General features: G+C 42.4%; 1 protein-coding gene across 3 annotated transcripts in view; it reads right to left on the minus strand.

The window, feature by feature from the left end:
* The window catches only part of ANKRD11 (ankyrin repeat domain containing 11), a 200830-nt gene that overhangs the window by 48570 nt on the left and 129788 nt on the right, over positions 1-22472 (minus strand). The gene's annotated exons all lie outside the window — the stretch shown is intronic.

Raw genomic sequence — 22472 nt, forward strand, 5'->3', positions numbered from 1 at the left:
AAAGTTACTGTGACAATGACAGTAGATACATTTAAAAAAACAGATCATAGAGCTTGTTGTAAAGGATAGTGTGCCTATTTCATTATTTTCACGACCAGCTTTTATGTGTCTGAATGGGGAAATGGCCCGCAAGCTTGGTGTTTCTCTGGAGTGAGAGAGTATTAGAAAATTAGTAATCGAAGAAACTTTTAAACAAAAGGAAGAACTTAAAAAAAACTCTCAAGGGACGCTTTCTGTTTCTTAAAATGGATGCCTGCACACGTCACAGAGAGAACTATTTTGCCATCAATGTCCGATTTGTTTGTGAGAAAAATGAAATAGTTACCAAGACATTGGCAGTAAAAGACACCAAAGCTCATCACACCAGTGAGTTTCTCCAGGTCTTGGTGGAAAAGGTTCTGCAAGACTATGAACTTAAAAAAGAGCAAGTTCTTTCTGTCGTAACTGACAATGCTTCAAATATGATAAGTACTATTAAGCTAATGAATGAGAGTAATGATGGTGACCAGCAGCTAGAAGAACATTCTGGGTCCACAGACACAGAAATGTTTGAAATAGAGGAACACAGTATTGTAACTGAGGAGCAAACTGAAGTTGCTTCAGATGAACAGCAACATGATAGTTTAGATGATCTTGTTGAAACTGTGTCAATATGTTCTTTCATTCATCACATGCGCTGTGTTGTGCATACGCTACAGCTGGCTATAAGAGACAGTCTGCAAGAAGGACATGCTGCTGCACTGATTGGCAAGGTGAGAAAATTGGCTACTGTTGCCAGAACCCCTAAAGTTGACTCAATTTTGAAGAGACGTGCTGGAAAAGGGGCAATTATTGATCAAGCCACACGATGGGGCAGTACTTAATGATTCAGCGCTTGGTTGAACTGAAAACCTTTCTTGTAGACATGGCTAACCCTCAACTGACGCTAAATGAAAGTCAGTGGAATCAGGTGACTGAGCTGGAAAAATTGCTAGAGCACCCATTTACAGTGACTAAAAAATTACAAGCAGAGGACTTAACTCCAGGTATTTTCTTAAAGGAGTGGAAGAACCTGATGTTTCGCCTGTCCCAAAGAGGAGGGTTAATTGCAAGTGGCATTGCTACATCAATGAAACGGAGCGAGGAGCTACTATTACAAAATAACATTCTTTTGGCAGCTGTTTATGTAGACCCAATGCATCGGATTCTTCTAGATGATCAACAGCTAAGTAAAGGAAAAGAAGCTCTGTTTGAAATAGCAGTAAGGATGAAAGGGTTGCAGAACAGTCAGGAGGAACAAGAAGAATTTGGTCGTCCTGCCACATCTTCACCCTCATCATCAACTGATGAATTTAATTTCGAAAAATATTTGGATCACAAGGACCGTGCAAAGCGTTCCCTCATAGAAGAGTCATCCCCATCAAGGAACACAGCCAGTACATTTCAGCAGAATTTTTCATGTGCACTAAAAGAAATTGAGAAATTTGACCGTTCATCAAAAATAACAGTGCAACAAGTGATTCCTCTGTATCCTGACATTGTCAGATGTTGCCCGAGTGGTTACTGCTTTGCCACCAACACAAGTTAGTGTAGAGAGGTTGTTCTCTGCTCTCAAAATAATTAGATCAGATTTGAGGGCATTCATGAACGAGGATCTGACAGAGGCAATACATTTTCTGAGGACAAATTTATAGATTTCTTCTTATTAACTGCATAAAAAAGTGTTTATTGCATATTTACTTACAGTTTAGAAAAGTTTATAAAAGTTATTTGCTATATTCTAATTGTATTCTAATAAATGTAGTTTTTGCTCTAAGTGGTCTGATTACTTATATGATGGTGAGAAACTGAATACGATGTTTAATATTTTACAACAGTAAATTTGTTGTTATGAATTGGCCATTTATGAAGGAGTCGGAGCCTGATAAAATCCAGGAGTCGGAGTCGCAACTGTGGCTTACCGACTCCACAGCCCTGATTAAAATATCACTTCCAATCACTGAGCACATCATTTAAACAGCGCGATCATCTATGCATGCACCGGTTCCATCACCCCACCATAACACATTTGCTGGGTGTGGGGGCTGATGGGTCATCACGCCAGTTGGGGACCTGCTGGAAGCCCTCCATGACCACAATCTTGCCCTTCATTGAAGCATAGGCTTCATACAAGAATGTAATTTTATCTACATAAAATAAGCAAACAATCAAAAGGTTCAAATTTCCAATAAGACTAAGTCTCCCACATCCCTCAACAAGCAGTAAATCAAACAAAAATAAGCATATCCGACATCACCACTGTAGTAAAAGTTGGAGCTGTCAAAACAAAATTAAACATTCTAAATTAGGAAAGAAAAAAAAAAAAAAAAACTTAAGAAAACCTAGATACTCCAACAGCAAGAATTTAGTTTAAGTTGCAGCACCTGCCCAAAAGTTTGCAATAAGTGATCAAAATAGGGAGGGGGGAAAAAAAATAAATCACAACATTGCAAGAAAATAAATATTCTGGTTTTATATAATCAATATCTACTGCTTCCTACTGTACTCTAATACCACCCTTCCCACCAAGCAACTGCAAACACTACCCAGTCATGCTGGCAAACAGCAGCTGTTCACATGACTAGGGGTCTGACACTGCTTTTTTTTTTTTTTTACATGGCTTGTATGTAAATCTAAACTATAAATACCCTGGGAAAACAGATGACTAAAGCAGCTATGACAAATATACGGTACTTTATTTTGGGACACTTTCTTTTAAAAATGTGGCAAATCAGATCTCACTGCCTGAGGTCGCAGAAACACCTGAGCTGGCAACATCCCAGAGCACATAGGTAGGCACACTGGTTCTGCCATTTCCTCATTTATTGATTTTACTCATTTATATAGCGCCATTAATTCCACAGCGCTTTACAGACATTATCGGCACTGTTCTCGATGGGGCTCAATCTAGAATCCCTATCAGTATGTCATTAGGGTCTGTGCAGACGTTGCGCATTCTGCTGCGAATCCGCCGCAGATTCTGCTGCATTGGTACAGCACCATTAAAAGGCTATGAGAATTGAAAACCGCTGTCCACATGCTGCAGATTTTTCTGCAGATTTAAATCCGCAGCATGTTAATTCTTGGTGCTAATCCGCAGCATTTTGAGACCTGCTCCTTTATAGGAATCCGCAGGTGTCAAAACGCAGGAGAAATCCGCAGGTAAAACGCAGGTCATTTGACCTGCGGATTTAGCCAAATCAGCGCTGAAAAATCCGCAGGGTAATCTGCAACAAGTACACACATACCCATAGAGTGTGGAAGGAAACCGGAGAACCCGGAGGAAACTCACGCAAACACTCCTTGCTCATGCCTCAATACTGGCATTATACAGCTGGTACCATCATGTACATACTCATAGTTTTGCTTTGTTCCATAGATTTATAGTGATACTTGTTCCATGCATTCCTATGCTCATGCCCAACATTACCTTTAATACAATTATCCATTTTATACATAGGTATATTTATCCTCTACATCTTGGTGAGGATGTTCTAAAGTCTCATGTTATGGTCATTTTTTTTCTCATAATCAATGCCACAGAAATCTCAAGTGAACCGTAACGAAAATGAGTACTGGATTTGGCTTTTTTTTTTTTTTTTTTTAATTTTTAAAACATGAGAACATTAGAAGCCAAAACTAATAGAGTTTGATACATTAAACATTGGGACCTTTCTTATCTGCAGCACTGTCTGGACAAGATTAGTTTGTTTGACAAGTAAAAACTGGATTTTTTGCATTTCTTTTGTTAAGTTACAATTTTATGCTAGTTAATGCCAGCTAAAATGGAACTGACCCCAGAAGAGACAAGGTTAGCCTGACCCCCCCCCCCGAAAGGCAGAATGGTAATCTGGGGGCGCCCAGCTCGCAGCTGAATATCCACAGCGCCTCTCGGAGGGTGTATCCGCCACAGCGCGCTTCGCAGGACACATGGCTGAGGTAGGACATGACTGTATTCAGAACATCTTCATGGTGCCTTTAATCTTGACACAGCCATTATTTCTCTTCTAGGTAAGTGCTGCGCGCAGACATGGAAATGACAAAAGATTGCACCGGTCGGGTAGTGTTGCCAGGAAACAAGGTCAGGAATAAAAAAAACAACACAGCTTCAAACAAACACTCAGGTACATGTTGTAACGAGACCTGAACCGCTGCCGGGAACATGGAGAAATTAGAACAAATTTTTATTTATCCCAAAGGAAAAAAAAAAAAGTTTACTAAAGAGCAAAAGTGCAACTTTTCACCCATCGAATACTTGCAAGAATAAGTTGATCAGACACAAGCATGGGCACAACTCTGCAAAAACCTTATGGATTTGATGACCACTCCTGAGTAATGCGACTGCATGATCCGACCATTTATATTGCTGCACAAGGTCAGGTGAAAGTTACTAAAAAAAACTGCAACATTCACACGTCAGTCATAAGGAAAGACTCCGGGGATGGCTGCAATGAGAACTGGCAACGGCAGCAAGTAACGTTTCAGCACTTTAATCTAGAACATGCAACGAAGCCCAAGATTGTCTAGACGACCATTTCTAGGAGCAAAAAATTGGAGATGTCTCTACTTTAATCTTTTATCTACAGACATTAAGTTTTTAAAGGATATAGAAAAAAGATAAAGTGTCTTTCCTGCCATCAACGGTAATGCCGTTTGGGATGTGTTCACACCCATTATGTCGCCCATTACACGTGCATGGGGCAGCAAAGTCTGGCTTCCGTCCAGAGATCGGTTATGTGTGACCTTGAACAGGACATTTCAGCTTTATGCTGAGGAAGAAGAAAATAAAAGATTACAAAAGTCAGTACCTCTTCCGTTCACCAGTTTTTGCAGAAAGATACAAAAAGACCATAAAAGAAAAAAAAAAAGGTTTACAAATCTGCACTCAAATCCAAGTCTACAACAGAGCCGAACCCCAGACTGTCACTTAATAGGGAAGGGGAGAGGAATAAAAGAACAAGATAAACCTTGTAACGCGTCACCCACGTCCTGGTCATTAAAAAAAAAACAAAAAAACAAAAACAAAAAAACACGACAACAAAACAGTGACTACAGCAGCGAGCAGAGGCAGGCCGAGCACGTGTTCCTGCACATTACAACCCGTTGCCCAGCAACTGTAGCGTACGGATCGTCTCACCATGGGGATGGGCTTCAGCGTTTCCTGCCAGAGCTGCAGGTTGTCATCACTGAGGTCTACGTTTAGCTGCCGTCCAACATTTAATTCTGCTCAACAGTTCAATGGAGGGAACAAAAAAAAAACCAAAAAAAACCAAAACGCAACAGATACATGGATAATGCGCTTGAATAAATGCTTTTGTGCAATAAAAAAAAAGGTTATCTGTCAAGCTCTAGATCTATCCATCAAGTCCTTACAGTATACACTGCGTTCTACCTGTACACATACTGTGACCCACTCTGGACGGGCTGAGCCTTCTGCGTACGATGGACAGGCAGATGCAGACCAACTTTGGTGTTGATAACATCTCAGAACTACAACGCCTTTCTGTAGAAAATTTAATTTTTACAGAATTTGGTATTAAGATATAATGGCAAGAATCAGTGCACTGTTTACAAACACCAGACATGCATCATATACAGTTTAACGAAAGTCATGAAAAGCCACTGAATGAATGGGTCAGGATACAGCTGTCAAGCAAATGCCATTGGAAAACCACTATTTATCCATATAAGGCAGTGTTCACACATACAGAGCTCTCCACCAAAACACTGGTTCTGTGCAGGTTTCCATGTGCCCAGGATCTGGAAGTAGCAGCGCTCTGGACGAAGCATGTTCACTGCATCCAAAACATCGCCTTCTACTGAGAAAGCAGGTAAATCCGCATGTGTTCACTGAACCGTGCCGATTTATTGCATTTAATACATGTCTGTTGCAGAGATTAGCATCTCACCAAGAGAAATTTACATGCTGCGGTCCTGAAATACGTGCCGCACGTCAGTGTCAGCAGGTGATCTGCAGGCGCACACGCACGCATAATAGTCAGAGGATTTCTACAAATCCCAATCCTGGCATGAACACGCAGCGTCAAAACTGCACCAGTTCCTGATTTTGGGTATGTACCCCAAGGGTATGTGAATACAAAGTCGTTGCAGAATTGTGATTTGGAGAGTGCTTTTGAAGCAGAAAGGAGTACCTTTGCTAACTGTCTGGACGCCGTCCTACCAGCATTTATTTTTCTACAGACATGCAAAAAAAAAAAATGTGATCTTTCTATTAAGAGTCTACAAGATGGAAACCACACCTGTTCTTGTGATTTAGTGATGTATACCAGCCAAAAGGAGGCTAAAAGGACACGGTTCTGGTCTCCATCTGGTAACAAGTTTAGTGTTTCCCAAGCAGCTTTTTGGGTATATATACCAAATAGATGGCAAAAAAAAAGTTATGGGAACAGGATCCCAGTTTAACCCCTTCCTGACATGAGACGTACTATCCCGTCCACGGTACCCGGGCCCGTATGACCGGGGACGGGATAGTACGTCTACCGCGATCAGCGGCGCCCACGTGGTGAGCGCCGCTGATCGCGGCCGGGTGTCAGCTGATTATCACAGCTGACACCCGGCACAATGTGTCAGGGGCGGTCACGGACCGCCCCCGACACATTAACCCCTTGCACACCGCGATCAAACGCGATCGCGGTGTACCGGGAGTTAAAGGGAAGCATCGGCAGGGAGGGGGCTCCCTCCGTGCTTCCCTGAGCCCCCCACGGCAGCGCAATGTGCAGCGCTGCTGCGGGGGACTCCTATCCTCCAGGCCCCCGAATCCAAGATGGCGACGGGGGCCTGGGGAAGCTGGCTTCCTCAGTGCCTGCAAAGCGCAGGCATGAGGAAGCCTTGTGCACTGCCTGTGACAGATTGCTGATCTGTCACAGTGATCTGTGATGTGACAGATCAGCGATCTGTCACAGGACAGTGATGTCCCACCTGGGACTATGTAATAAAGTAAAAAAAAATTAAAAAAAAAGTGTAAAAATAAATTAAAAAAAATCGCCAAATAAATTAGTAAAAAAAAAAAAAAATATTCCCCAATAAATTCATTTTTTTAAAATAATAAAAAAAAAAAACAATAAATGTACACATATTAGGTATCGCCGCGTCCGTAACGACCTGCCCTATAAAACTGTCCCATTAGTTAACCCCTTTAGCGAACCCCTTAAAAAATAAAAATAAAAAACGAAGCAAAAAATAATGATTTATTATCATACCGCCAAACAAAAAGTGCAATAACGCGAGATCAAAAAGACGCATATAAATATCCATGGTACCGCTGAAAACGTCATCTTGTCCCGCAAAAAACAAGCCGCCACACAGCATCATCAGCAAAAAAATAAAAAAGTTATAACTCGCAGAATAAAGCGATGCAAAAATAATTATTTTTTATATAAAATAGTTTTCATTGCATAAAACCGACAAAAACATAAAAAAAGACCTAAATGAGGTATCGCTGTAACCGTACTGACCCGAAGAATAAAAGCGCTTTATCAATTTTACCGCACGCGGAACGGTGTAAACGCACCCCCCCCAAAAGAAATTCATGAAACGCTGGTTTTTGTTCATTCTGCGTCCCAAAAATCGGAATAAAAAGCGATCAAAAAATTTCACGTGCCCGAAAATGGTACCAATAAAAACGTCAACTCGTCCCGCAAAAAATAAGACCTCACATGACTCGGTGGGTCAAAATACGGAAAAATTATAGCTCTCAATATGTGGTGATGCAAAAACTATTTTTACAATAAAAAGCGTCTTTTAGCGTGCGACAGCCGCCAAACATAAAAAACGCCATAAATAATAAATCAAACCCCCCGTTATCACCCCCTTAGTTAGGGAAAAATAATAAAATTAAAAAAATGCATTTATTTCCATTTTTCCATTAGGGTTAGGGCTAGGGTTAGGGCTAGGGTTAGGGCTAGGGTTAGGGTTAGGGCTAGGGCTAGGGCTAGGGCTAGGGTTAGGGCTAGGGTTAGGGCTAGGGTTAGGGCTAGGGTTAGGGCTAGGGTTAGGGCTAGGGTTAGGGGCGTGTTGGGGTTCGGGTTGGAGTTAGAATTGGGGGTTTCCACTGTTTGGGCACATCAGGGGCTCTCCAAATGCAACATGGCGTCTGATCTCAATTCCAGCCAATTCTGAGTTGAAAAAGTCAAATGGTGCTCCTTCCCTTCCAAGCTCTGCTATGCGCCCAAACAGTGTTTTACCCCCTCATGTAGGGTATCAGCCTACTCAGGACAAATTGCAAAACAATTTTTGGGGTCCAATTTCTCCTGTTACCCTTAGGAAAATAAAAAATTGGGGGCAAAAATATCATTTTTGTGGAAAAAAAATGATTTTTTTATTTTCACGTCCGAGTGTTATAAACTTCTGTGAAGCACTTGGGGGTTCAAAGTGCTCACCACACATCTAGATAAGTTCCGTGGGGGGTCTAGTGTCCAAAATGGGGTCACTTGTGGGGAGTTTCAATAGTTTAGGTACATCAGGGGCTCTCCAAACGCACATGACAACCGCAGACCATTCCATCAAAGTCTGCGTTCCAAAACGTCACTGCTTCCCTTCCGAGCCCCGACGTGTGTCCATACAGTAGTTTTCTCCCACATATGGGGTGTCAGCGTACTCAGGACAAATTGGACAACAACTTTTGGGGTCCAATTTCTCCTGGTACCCTTGGGAAAATAAAAAAAATGGTGACTAAAAGATCATGTTTGTGGAAAAAATACGAATTTTTTATTTTCACGCCCGGGCGTTGTAAACTTCTGTGAAGCACTGGGGGGGTCAAAGTGCTCACCACACATCTAGATAAGTTCCTTGGGGGGTCTAGTTTACAAAATGGTGTCATTTGTGGGGGGTTTCCACTGTTTAGGTACATTAGGGGCTCTCCAAAGGCAACATGACACCCGCAGACCATTCCATCAAAGTCTGCATTCCAAAACGTCACTACTTCCCTTCCGAGCCCTGACGTGTGCCCATACAGTAGTTTTCTCCCACATATGGGGTAGCAGCGTACTCAGGACAAATTGGAAAACAACTTTTGGGGTCCAATTTCTCCTGGTACCCTTGGGAAAATAAAAAAAATGGTGACTAAAAGATCATGTTTGTGGAAAAAATACGAATTTTTTATTTTCACGCCCGGGCGTTGTAAACTTCTGTGAAGCACTGGGGGGGTCAAAGTGCTCACCACACATCTAGATAAGTTCCTTGGGGGGTCTAGTTTACAAAATGGTGTCATTTGTGGGGGGTTTCCACTGTTTAGGTACATTAGGGGCTCTCCAAAGGCAACATGACACCCGCAGACCATTCCATCAAAGTCTGCATTCCAAAACGTCACTACTTCCCTTCCGAGCCCTGACGTGTGCCCATACAGTAGTTTTCTCCCACATATGGGGTAGCAGCGTACTCAGGACAAATTGGAAAACAACTTTTGGGGTCCAATTTCTCCTGGTACCCTTGGGAAAATAAAAAAAATGGTGACTAAAAGATCATGTTTGTGGAAAAAATACGAATTTTTTATTTTCACGCCCGGGCGTTGTAAACTTCTGTGAAGCACTGGGGGGGTCAAAGTGCTCACCACACATCTAGATAAGTTCCTTGGGGGGTCTAGTTTACAAAATGGTGTCATTTGTGGGGGGTTTCCACTGTTTAGGTACATTAGGGGCTCTCCAAAGGCAACATGACACCCGCAGACCATTCCATCAAAGTCTGCATTCCAAAACGTCACTACTTCCCTTCCGAGCCCTGACGTGTGCCCATACAGTAGTTTTCTCCCACATATGGGGTAGCAGCGTACTCAGGACAAATTGGAAAACAACTTTTGGGGTCCAATTTCTCCTGGTACCCTTGGGAAAATAAAAAAATGGTGACTAAAAGATCATGTTTGTGGAAAAAATACGAATTTTTTATTTTCACGCCCGGGCGTTGTAAACTTCTGTGAAGCACTGGGGGGGTCAAAGTGCTCACCACACATCTAGATAAGTTCCTTGGGGGGGTCTAGTTTACAAAATGGTGTCATTTGTGGGGGGTTTCCACTGTTTAGGTACATTAGGGGCTCTCCAAAGGCAATATCACACCCGCAGACCATTCCATCAAAGTCTGCATTCCAAAACGTCACTACTTCCCTTCCGAGCCCCGACGTGTGCCCATACAGTAGTTTTCTCCCACATATGGGGTATCAGCATACTCAGGACAAATTGGACAACAACTTTTGGGGTCCAATTTCTCCTGGTACCCTTGGGAAAATAAAAAAATGGTGACTAAAAGATCATGTTTGTGGAAAAAATACGAATTTTTTATTTTCACGCCCGGGCGTTGTAAACTTCTGTGAAGCACTGGGGGGGTCAAAGTGCTCACCACACATCTAGATAAGTTCCTTAGGGGGTCTAGTTTCCAAAATGGTGTCATTTGTGGGGGGTTCCACTGTTTTGGTACATCAGGAGTTTTCCAAACGCGACATGGTGTCCGATCTCAATTCCAGCCAAAAACGTCAAATGGCGCTGCTTCCCTTCCGAGCTCTGCCATGCCCCCAAATAGTGGTTTACCCCCACATGTGGGGTATCAGCGTACTCAGGACAAATTGCACAATAACTTTTAGGGTCCTGTTACCCTTGGAAAAATAAGAATTGAGGGTGAAAAGATCATTTTTGTGGAAAAAATATGATTTTTTAATTGTATGGCTTTATGTTATAAACTTCTGTGAAGCCCATGGGGGTTCAAAGTTCTCACCACACATCTAGATAAGTTCCTTAGGGTGTCTAGTTTCCAAAATGGTGTCATTTGTGGGGGGTTTCCACTGTTTTGGTACATCAGGGGTTTTCCAAACGCGACATGGTGTCCGATCTCAATTCCAGCCAAAAACGTCAAATGGCGCTGCTTCCCTTCCGAGCTCTGCCATGCGCCCAAATAGTGGTTTACCCCCACATGTGGGGTATCAGCGTACTCAGGACAAATTGCACAATAACTTTTAGGGTCCTGTTACCCTTGGAAAAATAAGAATTGAGGGTGAAAAGATCATTTTTGTTTAAAAAATATGATTTTTTAATTGTATGGCTTTATGTTATAAACTTCTGTGAAGCCCATGGGGGTTCAAAGTTCTCACCACACATCTAGATAAGTTCCTTAGGGGGTCTAGTTTCCAAAATGGTGTCATTTGTGGGGGGTTTCCACTGTTTTGGTACATCAGGGGTTTTCCAAACGCGACATGGTGTCCGATCTCAATTCCAGCCAAAAACGTCAAATGGCGCTGCTTCCCTTCCGAGCTCTGCCATGCGCCCAAATAGTGGTTTACCCCCACATGTGGGGTATCAGCGTACTCAGGACAAATTGCACAATAACTTTTAGGGTCCTGTTAACCTTGGGAAAATAAAAATTGGGGTGAAAAGATCATTTTTGTGGAAAAAATATGATTTTTTAATTGTACCGCTGTACGTTATAAACTTCTGTAAAGCCCTTGTGGGTTCAAAGTTCTCACCACATATCTAGATAAGTTCCTTGGGGGGTCTAGTTTCCAAAATGGGGTCACTTGTAGGGGGTTTCCACTGTTTAGGTACATCAGGGACTCTCCAAACGTGACATGGCGTCCAATCTGAATTCCAGCCAATTTTGCATTGAAAAAGTCAAACGGCGCTCCTTCCATTCTGAGCTCTGCCATGCGCCGAAACAGTCGTTCCCCCCCACATATCAGGTATCTGCGTACTCAGGACAAATTGCACAATAACTTTTGCAGTTCAATTTCTCCTGTTACCCTTGGTAAAATAAAAAAAATTGAACCTGAAATATTTTTTTTATGAAAAAAAGTTAGATGTTCATTTTTTTTTAAATATTCAAAAAAATTTCCTGTGACGCACCTAAAGGGTTAATAAACTTCTTGAATGTGGTTTTGAGCACCTTAAGGGGTGCAGTTTTTAGAATGGTGTCACTTTTGTGTATTTTCTATCATATAGACCCCTCAAAGTGGCTTCAAATGTGATGTGGTCCTAAAAATAAAATGGTGTTGTAAAAATGAGAAATCGCTGGTCAACTTTTAACCCTTATAACTTCCTAACAAAAAAAAATTTTGGTTCCAAAATTGTGCTGATGTAAAGTAAACATGTGGGAAATGTTAGTTATCAAGTTTTTTGTGTGCCTTATCTCTGTGATTTAAGGGCATAAAAATTCAAAGTTGGAAAATTGCGAAATTTTCAAAATTTTCGCCAAATTTCCGTTTTTCTCACAAATAAACGCAAGTTATTTGAATGAAATTTTACCAATAACATGAAGTACAATATGTCACGAGAAAACAATGTCAGAATCACCGGGATCCATGGAAGCGTTCGAGAGTTATGACCTCATAAAGGTACAGTGGTCAGAATTGTAAAAATTGGCCCGGTCATGAACGTGCAAACCACCCTTGGGGGTGAAGGGGTTAAGAGTTATTCCCATATCCTTACTGACCGCTTAGACCAACAGCGATCCTGGGATCAGAGGGGTCTGAAACTGGGCTGTGCAGAGACTTATGAGTGAAGCGGACGCATTCGCGCTCCACTTCTACTCCATTCATTGTCTATGTACTAGTGCTGTCCTCTGCTTTCTACAGGAATCCATCTTTCAGGATAGTACAGAGTTCAGGCTGCCCATTTCAGGAATGGCCCTTTATGTAAAATACTATACTATGGCATGGTTTGTACATTACAATATATGCAGCCTTCACATTATATAGCCTTCAGTAAGGTGTTCACTGCACATTTATAATATAGCTGAAGATTCCATCATCACGTTGCTCCTCGGCAGGACTATCCCACGTTATCTAAAGCCTCTTACAACCCCCAGGAAGTCAGATTGTGTATGCAGCAGACACAAAGTTCACCATGAGGGGAGAAAAGCTAAAATTCAGTCACATTACATTCAGATGCAAGGATCACAGTAATATGTTGAACACACAGTATCATTTTAATCTCCCCATGGGGGACAACTACAAGAATACACAGGAACACAAGGACTGCCAGCAATATGGCAAGTACATAATCTTATTAAGGTCAGACTCCACGCATGGGAAAATTGCGTGGAGGCATTTCAATCCCAACCTCCCCCTCTTCCCCAGACATCTGCACGGCATAACTAGGCGCTATGTTCAACAGACCTGTTTGACAGGGAGGAGAAAATGACTGGAGCGAGTATGATGAAATAAGGCTGCAAATTCCAGCTCTCTACTAGGTCACAAGACATTGCACGTGGTTGACAACTACATTATATTCTCTGCAGGGTTTAGATTGGAAAACACTGCTGTGGAAGGAGTGATGGCCAACCCTGCAAGGCTTCTTCAGAAGGACCAAGACGTGGACATCTGTCAAACTGTATATGATAAATATATGCAGGTAAATGCTGCAACGTTTCCACTAATAGATGAACAGAGACCAAATAAGGCTACATTCAGACTCTGCACTACAGTGGCAAAACAAAACCACAGCACAACTACTCAGTGAAAATCCTGAAGACTACGACTTTAGTGATCGAATCACCCACAAGGGACGAATGGCTGGGATACAACTGCAACGTTTGCGTAAATTGGTTCTTTATTCAGGATTGCACCACGCCGCTGCCTCCTGGCTTCTTGTAGGCCAGGGGAGGTGCGCTCCTGAAGATTTGACAGTTCGGGCGTGCAGCATGGCTGCAATTGCAGTCTAAATGGAGGCAACTGAATCCAGCAAGCTTCATAGCTGCACTTGAAGGTACTCAGGCAGAGCAACACACGCTCCTTTCCTAGCTCACAAGCCACACTGACAGATAAAGCAGAGTGGCCTATAAACTAGGCTACCCGCTGTACACAACAGAACTTAGAATTTCTCTTCGTGGAAAATTACAGTTGCTTGTTTGTACAAGTCCTTTTGATTTCACTTATTAATGAAGAGAAGACAACTGAATGGAAGAAGATGGAGCCAAGAAGCTTCAAGCCTGTGAGCCTTCTATACCTGGAAAGATCTTTGAACAAATTATTCAACAGCATGCAAGTACCTGGACAAGAATGCTGTATTTAACCAGAGCCAGCAAGGGTTGTAGCAAACAAGTCTTGCCAGGTTAACCTAATTTTCTTCTATGATGGAATCACTGACTGGGTGGATTAGGGAAATGCAGTAGACATAGTATTCTTTGATTAAGTATCTCACACTAACTTTATTGAAAAAAATGTAACAAGGCAACGGTTAAGGTACTGTCACACTTAGCGATGCACCAGCGATCCCGACCAGACATGTGACGCTGTCAGGATCGCTGGTGCATCTCTAAGTGGTCGCTAGTGAGCTGCCACACAGGCAGATCTCACCAGCGACATCGCTGGGGACGGGGGTTGCTACTTGCCTGTCAGACGAGGCGATCCTGCGTCCACCCGCCCGGCTCCACGCTCGTCTCTCCACAGAAGCGCCGCAGGAAGCTGACGAGAAACGGTCCATGACGTTCTCGTGCGATCAGCGATAAGCAGCGGGGGAGCGGTCGGAGATAAGAATCAGACACAGCAATATTGCTATAACGTCACAAGTTATAGCTATATTGCTAGAGATAACGCTTAGTGTGACAGGCCCTTTAGGTGGATTCATAACTGGCTTAGTGATTGTACTAAGTGGTGGCAAACAGTTGCACATGCTATTGGAAGTGTTTCAAGTGGGGTTCGACAAGGTTCTGTCATGGCCCCAGTGTTGGCCAACATTTTTATAAATGATCTAGATAAGGACATAAGGGAACTCAAGGTAAAGTAATCAAATTTGCAGACGATGCAAAGCTAGGAGGGATAGCCAACACTAGAGAAGACCAAGTATTCATAAGAATCTAGATAAGATTGAGCAATGTGCAGCGACTAGTAGAATGGTATTTACAGGGAGAAATGCAAGATTCTACATCTGGGCAAGAAAAACAAAAGTTACATCTACAGAATGGGCGGATTAGAACTAAAAGACTTGGGTATACCAGACTGTACATAAGTCAACAGTGTGATGCAGCAGCAAAAAAGGCAAATAGTTCTGTGATGTAATAAGGGAAAAATAGAGTCTAGATCATGTTAATTATCCCCTCTACTCCTCCCCCTTAGCCAGGCCTCATCTGGAATACTGCGTCTATTACTGGGCACCGCATTTAAAAAAATAAAAAAATAAATAAACATTTAAAAATTGGAGCAAGTTCAAAGAAGAGTAACCAGAATAGTGAGCAAATTGGAAAGTATGTCCTACAAGGAACGGTTAAAGGATCTGGGAATGTTTTGACTGCAAAAAAAGGCTAAGAGGAGACTTAATTGTCTACAAATATCTCAAGGGAAGTCAGTGTGTATTAGAATAATTCTTATACTCCTCTGCACGTGGAATGAAATGGAAAGGGAGAAGGTACAGATTAGATACCAAAAGATGAAAAAATGACAGTGAGGGTGATCGTGTGGAACAGGCTGCCACGAGAGGTTTGTACGCATACATACACACACACACACCTGCTAGAGAGACAAGTTTTTCTTTAAGCCTCATTTACCTGGTGATGCACTTTTCTAAGAAAAGCTGTATAAAAACTGCAGTCTGAACTTGAATCCTGTACACAGCCTATAATGATGGCCCACGTTTATTGCATGAGATTTAATACAAAGGCCCTCATGCAGTCAAACGTGTCTAATAGTATAATCCAGAACAGCTCTTAATACGGCTTGCATTGAACATGAGACAATGACCCTATTCACATGTCTGTGAATACACGGTCGATACACGGACTGACTATAGGGCTGCGGACCTGAATCTACATCCCCAAGTTATATATAAATGTTAGTTTAGGTCACAAGACCTGCAATGTGTAATCATTAAAGTCCTATACCACAGTCGGGTATAGGATCAGAATAAGGGATCATCAGACTTCTTGTTCGGCACAACACTCAATGCAACATCGCTATCAATTGAGATGTATCTGCTGCATGGGGGATCAAATCACAGGTACAATAATATAATATAAAAAAAAAAAAAAAACACGATATAGGCTCAGTTCTAAAGCCCCAGTCACACAACGATCCACAAGTTTTGTGACGCAACAGCGATCTCACCAGTGAGACACTTACGTGCGTCGCTTGTTACCCGCCTGTTGCTGTCCTGATTGCTGGTGAAGCTGCCTGTTTGGCAGCTCACCAGCGTTCCTGACAAGGTAATAGCATTGTCGGGATCGCTGGTGCGTCGCTATGTGTGACGGGGCCCTAAGGCAACGAAATAGCAATTTCTGATAAGGATTCTGACTACAGAATGAAGAGTTACCAGTTTTCATGATCAGGTCATGGAGACCGTGTTATACACATACAGGCCACAGAACGGTCTACATATCCAGACTCCCATTTACACACGACATGCAGTTTACGGCCGCGTCATACTAACTACAGACTGCTAATGACCGCATTCACACATCAATACATTGGTTTATAAATTGTTATGTTATTGCTTAGCAACTAATAGGAGAAAAAGGTCTGGTTCTAGAAGTGCCGCTCATACAGCGCTCATGTGCTCGTCCTCTTCAGCTGAAATGTTATAACACCTCAACAGCTGAATATACCACATAATCGTGAGAGCCATAAACCGTGTGCAGTCACCACACATACTACATAATCTGGCCATAAAAAAAAAACAGATTCAAGCTTGATAATTTGGGCAGAAATCTGCTGACAATACAATGTGGGAACTTCAATAGCAAGTGTCATGATCCCGATGCAGGTTTTGACCTGCACGTCAGGGGTTAATGTCTTGAGCTCAGTGCAGGCTTTGACCTGCACACCTGGGGTTAATTATTGTGGCCTCTCTTTGGTTCAGGCAGAGCTTTTTATTGCCCTGAGATACTCCAATCCCTGTCAGTTATACTTTTGCCTTTGGCCGAGTGTTGTGACCCCTGTGTGTCTGTTCGTTGTCTTATAGCTTGCTTCTATGGTTCTGATCCCGTTCTGTCCCCCGTTGTGAGTTTGCCTGTTGATTATGTACTGTGTATCTGCTTCTCTGGTTTCTGACTTCTTGGCTACGTCTTGACTATCCGTTCTGTCTTGCCCTTTCGTAATTGTCGTGCTATCTCGTGCTTTGACCCCGGCCTGATCTGGTTTATTTCCCTGTCTATGCCTATTAGTAACTTTGTTCCGTAGTTACCATTCTATGAGTTTTCCTGCAGCTCCTAACTCTCGTGAGTTTAGGCCACGCCCCCAGCAGTCACATGCTTCAGGTCCTGTGGGTCTGAGGCACTCATCTTCTCTGCTGTTGCCCTGCTCCACAGGTATCTATGAGCCAGTGCACGTGTCCTGAGTAAGACAACCTGTGCTCAGTGAGCAAGTGCAGTGTGGTGTTCCTGACAGCAAGTTGTTTTTTTATTTACTTTACAGAAAGTGTCAAGTGTAAAGGCCCCGTCTCACTAAGCAATCTCGGTAGCGAGATCGCTGCTGAGTCACAACTTTTGTGACGTAACAGCGATCTCACCAGCGAGATTGCTGTGTGTGACAGCGATCAGCGAGCGGCCCCCCTGCCGGTATCGCTGATCGCTGCAAGAAATCTCTGGACATTTCTTTGGTCGCTGGTCTCCCGCTGGCCAGCACACATCGCTGTGTGTGACAGCGGGAGACCAGCGATCAGGTGTAAAAAAATAAAAAAAATAAAAAATATAGTTATTCTCACCTTCCGATGTCCCGTTCAGCCATCCCGCCTCTCTCCACGCTCCGGTCCCAGTGATCCTTTGCACGAATGACCGCGAGACTTTGTTATCCCGCGAGACCGTGAAATCTCGCGGTCATTCATGCAAAGGATCACTGGGACCGGAGCGTGGAGAGAGGCCGGAAGACTGCGCGGGACATCGGATGGTGAGAATAACTATTTTTTATTTTGATTCTATTTTTTACAGGATGGCCAGCGATGCCGGGCGCTCGGCATCGCTGTGCTGATCGCTGGTGAAGCTGTCTGTGTGACAGCTCACCAGCGATCACATAGCGACTTACTAGCGATCCTGACACCTTGATATCGGTGTCGGGATCGCTGGTAAGTCGCTTAGCGAGACGGGGCCTTAACACTAAGAATGGTCGCATAGTTAGGTTAGCATAATGTCTGATAAAATACGGTACTTCTAAATGGGGGCAGCATGGTGGCTCAGTGGTTAGCACTGCAGCGCTAGGGTCCTGGGATCGAATCCCACCAACAACAACATTTGCAAGCAGTTTTTATGCTCTCCCTGTGCTTGCCTGGGTTTCCTCAGACACTTCAAAGACATGCCGATGTCTAGGTTATGAGCCCCAATGGAGACTGTGCCAAAAATGTCTGTTGGCGCTATGAGTAAAACAAATTACATTTAAGTCAATGTACAAACCAGGAAAGGACTATTAGAAAATAAGGTGGAGAAGATAAAGGGATGAAGGGTGCTTTTCAGTGCTGGGGCCCTAGAATTGCCCAATGACAATCTTTGCAATCAATTCAACAGGGCTTGCAGAAATCCATGCACATGGTACAGAAAAACTACCACATTCTAATGTAAGAAATATATCTTCCATAGAAACTCTTAGAATTATCCCAAAAGTTACCCAGGGACCATTAGCTGGGGTGCGGAATCTCTCTCCCACCAAACAAGTGATACTCACCTACCGGGCTCCTATGTGGATCTAGCGTGGGTTGCTCCACGGCCTGCACGGACTCAGGAAAAGGAGACTGCAGGATTGCTGCAACCTGTGATTGGCTACAGCGGTCAAAAGTTTTTCTGAAGACACTGCTCAAATGACCTGAAAAGCTGCAGTCAATCACAGGCAGCTGCAGTCCGGCTGATGGTGGATTGCTGAAGTCTCCTCATCCTGTGTCGGTGCAGCCAGCGCTGGATCCAAAAGGGAGACATTAAGCAGTTATCACACCTAAGCAAACCTGCAACAACAGACATAGCCTTTTTTTTTTTTTTTATTTACAACCCCCTTACATTGTTACACAGAAGACAAAACTCCCCCCTAGAAAAATGGTTATGAAATAGTCAAATGTACTCCAGGACTCCATGGACCCCCTGGTTTAGTAACAGATTGGGAGGGAAAGCAAGTTAGTTTTAAGTTTTAAACGATCAATTTAAAAAAATAAATATATTATATATATATATATATATATATTTATTATGTAGGGAACAGTGGTGTTTCTCTTTCGCTTCAGCAAACTGGGAAAAAAGTGGGGTTGGAGTATGGATCTGATCCCTAGTCAAATTAACCTACAATGGGACATCACCGTCTATTAATATACAGGCAGTGTATATAGTGGCAAGTATACACGAATAGTGTAAAATTTAAAGAAAGATAAGTCCACAAAGAGGCTCAGTGGTTAGCATTGTTGTCTTGCTCCACTGGAGTCCTGATTTTTAATCTGACCAAGGCTGTATTCACATCTGTCACACACGTCCGTGTGCTGTCAAAAAAAACAAACAAAGAAAGCGGACGGCACATAGACCCATAGCTACACTTATCAATAACACATTTGATTTACAGAGGGATCAGTGTGTCCGATACAATGAGATTCATAGCATTCCTTGTTCATCGGTAAGCCGGATCAGGTTTGGCCATTAAACATCTTTTTTTTTTTTTTAAAGTCTCCAGAAAGTATACCCCCCCTTCAGCTCCAGTTTTTAAAACTGCGGAGAAAAAAAAAAAAATTGGATGAAACTCCTATACAATACGGATGAGACTGGAGAATAATTGTCTGTTTTACACGGATGTTAAAAAAAAAAAAAAAAAAAAAAAAAAAAAAAAAAAAAAAAAAAGGAAAACAGATGTGACTGTAGCCCAAGGACAACATATACATGGAGTATATGCTCTGCCCTAGTCTGTGTGGGGCACCTAGTGGTCCTGCTTCCGCTATAAAAAAAAAATAAAACAACAAGACTAAACTGGCTTATGATGCAAGAGACGAGGAAACGATTTGAGAGTCGCGACGATCTCTACAGCATTTGTTGACTACATCAACACCATACTATGAAAAGAAATATGGATGTGTATAGGAGAAAAAAAGGTGGGGATCATAATTTCTCACTATTAGCTAAAGTATCAAGACTTGGAAACAATAAAAGAAATTAAAAAAAAATTGTTTTCATATCCATAATGTCCATGAGAGCAGCATGTGGCAGTCACAGTGTGTTGCGACACAGTCCTCTATATTTACTATGAAGCAATCGCAGAATGTGCCTGCTACGGGAAGTTATATCATAAGGTTGTATTATTGATCCCTTTAATGCTCTAGAAAGCTGGTTACGATCAGTCAGCAATTTCTTGTTTAAAGATGCATCATCTCACTAGCATTAAAGTGGGCAGCATAATCACAAGGCTACATGCCACACGGCCAAGGCGGGCAGAGATGGAGCATGAATCAATGGGTGGTTGGCCCTGGGACGGCGATTGTTCCCCTTGATACACATGGATATAAAGGAAAAGGTATTTACTGAGCTGAAAATGAAAAACAATTACCATCAGCACCAATACATTTTGCAATATTGTATGGTGATTTCCACCATTCGTTAATCCCTTTCCCCAAAGGCATATCTAAAGAAGAATATAATGCTGTCTGCAGAACCTGCAGGGCACAAAACAGATTACTAAAGCTGACAATGAATTGAGGCATGCAAGAGACATCAAAAGCAATAATAAAGGTTTTTGGGACTATGTCAGAAGTAAAAAAGAAAAGTCAAAGATGCTATAGGATTTTTATGATGAAATGGTAAGACAGGATGTTGAGAAGGCCAAACTTATAAATTCCTATCTTGCATCTGTTTTCTCCCAGAAAGGAAACGTAATATCAACTGTTCTTCACTGTCCTATTAAGGGAATAGAAGAATCCAGGATATCTATAAGCAGAAAGTGAGGAAACACTTAGCTAACCTAAATGAATTCAAGTCTCCAGGTCCAGATGAATTACACCCCAGAGTACTGAAGGAGACAGAAGAAATTTCAGAACCCCTCTCCATAATCTTTGAAAAATTATTGGAGAACAAGAGAAGTCCCAGAAGACTTAAGAGCAAATGCTGTTCCCATCTTCAAAAAGGGGAAGTAGGTGGACCCAGGCAACTATAGGCCGGTGAGTGACTTCTACACCAGGAAAATTAGACATGTTTGTCAGTACCTGGATAAGAATGAAGTGATTAAACAGAGCCAGCATGGGTTTGTAACTAATAAGTCATGTCAGGCTAACTTAATTTCCTTCTATGACAGAATCACCCATTGGGTGGATCAGGGAAATGCTGTAGAAATAGCATATCTTGACCTCAGCAAAGCATTTGACAAAGTATCTCACACAATCCTTATTGAAAAAATAACTAAGTATGGAATGGACAAGGAAATTGTTAGGTGGATTCATAACTGGCTTAGTGATCGGACCCAAAGAGTGGTTGTAAATGGCTGCACATCCAGTTGGAAGAATGTCTCAAGTGGGGTACCACAGGGCTCTGTCCTGGGCCATGTATTGTTCAACATCTTTATCAACGATTTAGATGAAGGAATTGCGGGTAAACTGATTAAATTTGCTGATGACACAAAGCTAGGAGGGATAGCTAATACTAGAGAAGAGAGAGAGAGGATTAAAAAAAGATATAAATAAACTGGAGCAGTGGGCAGCAGCTACCAGAATGGTTTTTAACGGGGAAAAACGCAAAGTACTACATCTGGGCAATAAAAAGGAAAAAAGCATACACAGAATGGAAGGAATAGGGCTAAGCAACAGCACATGTGAAAAAGACTTCGGTATACTAATAGATCACAGACTTTATAGGAGTCAACAGCGTGATGCAGCAGCCAAAAAGGCCAATGCAATTCTAGGATGTATTAACAGAAGCATACAGTCTAGATCACGTGAAATCATTATTTCCCTCTACTCCTCTTTGGTCAGACCTCATCTGGAATACTGTGCCCAGTTTTGGGCACCACATTTTAAAAAACGACATCAACAAACTGGAGCAAGTTCAGAGAAGAGCGACCAGAATGTTGACCAGTCTGCAAACCCTGTCTTATGAGGAAAGGTGGCAGGATTTGGGAATGTTTAGCTTGCAGAAGAGAAGACTGAGAGGAGACTTTATAGCTGTCTACAAATATCTGAAGGGCTGTCACATTGTAGAAGGATCATCTTTATTTTCATTTGCACAAGGAAAGACTAGAAGCAATGGGATGAAACTGAATGGGAGGAGACAGATTAGACATTAGAAAAAACTTTTTGACAGAGTGATCAATGAGTGGAACAGGCTGCCACAAGAGGTGGTGAGTTTTCCTTCAATGGAAGTCTTCAAACAGAGGCTGGACAGACATCTGTCTTTGATGATTTAGCGAATCCTGCTTTGAGCAGGCGGTTGGACCAGATGGCCCAGGAGGTCCCTTCCAACTCTACGATTCTATGAGGGTATTGGAATAATGGACCTACGAAAAAAAAAATATATATTTTTGGAGCCACTAAACCCCTAACAGATGAAGTGAACACTAATATTCTTGCAAATCCATCATGGGAACTCAC

The sequence above is a fragment of the Dendrobates tinctorius genome, unplaced genomic scaffold, assembly GCF_039654945.1.
Source record: "Dendrobates tinctorius isolate UK_male_01 unplaced genomic scaffold, ASM3965494v1 ptg000009l, whole genome shotgun sequence".
In the NCBI taxonomy this organism is placed as follows: domain Eukaryota; kingdom Metazoa; phylum Chordata; class Amphibia; order Anura; family Dendrobatidae; genus Dendrobates; species Dendrobates tinctorius.